Below are 234 nucleotides of genomic sequence, written 5' to 3'. Positions count from 1 at the left end.
GTGCCATACTGTCTTGATTACTGTAGCTTTGTAGTATAGTCTGAAGTCCAGGAGCCTGATTCCTCCAGCTCCATTTTTCTTTCTCAAGATCGCTTTGGCCATTCTGGGTCTTTTGTGTTTCTATACAAATTGTGAGCTTTTTTTGTTTTAGTTCTGTGAAAAATGCCATTGGTAGTTTGATAGGGATTGCATTGAATCTGTAGATTGCTTTGGGTAGTATAGTCATTTTCACAG

The 234-nt window shown here is 38.5% G+C and overlaps 1 protein-coding gene across 1 annotated transcript in view; it reads left to right on the top strand.

Moving 5' to 3' along the window:
- The window catches only part of COL4A5 (collagen type IV alpha 5 chain), a 219642-nt gene that overhangs the window by 149263 nt on the left and 70145 nt on the right, over positions 1 to 234 (top strand). The gene's annotated exons all lie outside the window — the stretch shown is intronic.

The sequence above is a fragment of the Neophocaena asiaeorientalis genome, unplaced genomic scaffold, assembly GCF_003031525.2.
Source record: "Neophocaena asiaeorientalis asiaeorientalis breed wild unplaced genomic scaffold, Neophocaena_asiaeorientalis_V1.1 scaffold41, whole genome shotgun sequence".
Lineage (NCBI taxonomy): Eukaryota > Metazoa > Chordata > Mammalia > Artiodactyla > Phocoenidae > Neophocaena > Neophocaena asiaeorientalis.
The sequence above is the reverse complement of the archived record's forward strand: the minus strand, read 5'-3'. Positions and strand labels throughout refer to the sequence as shown.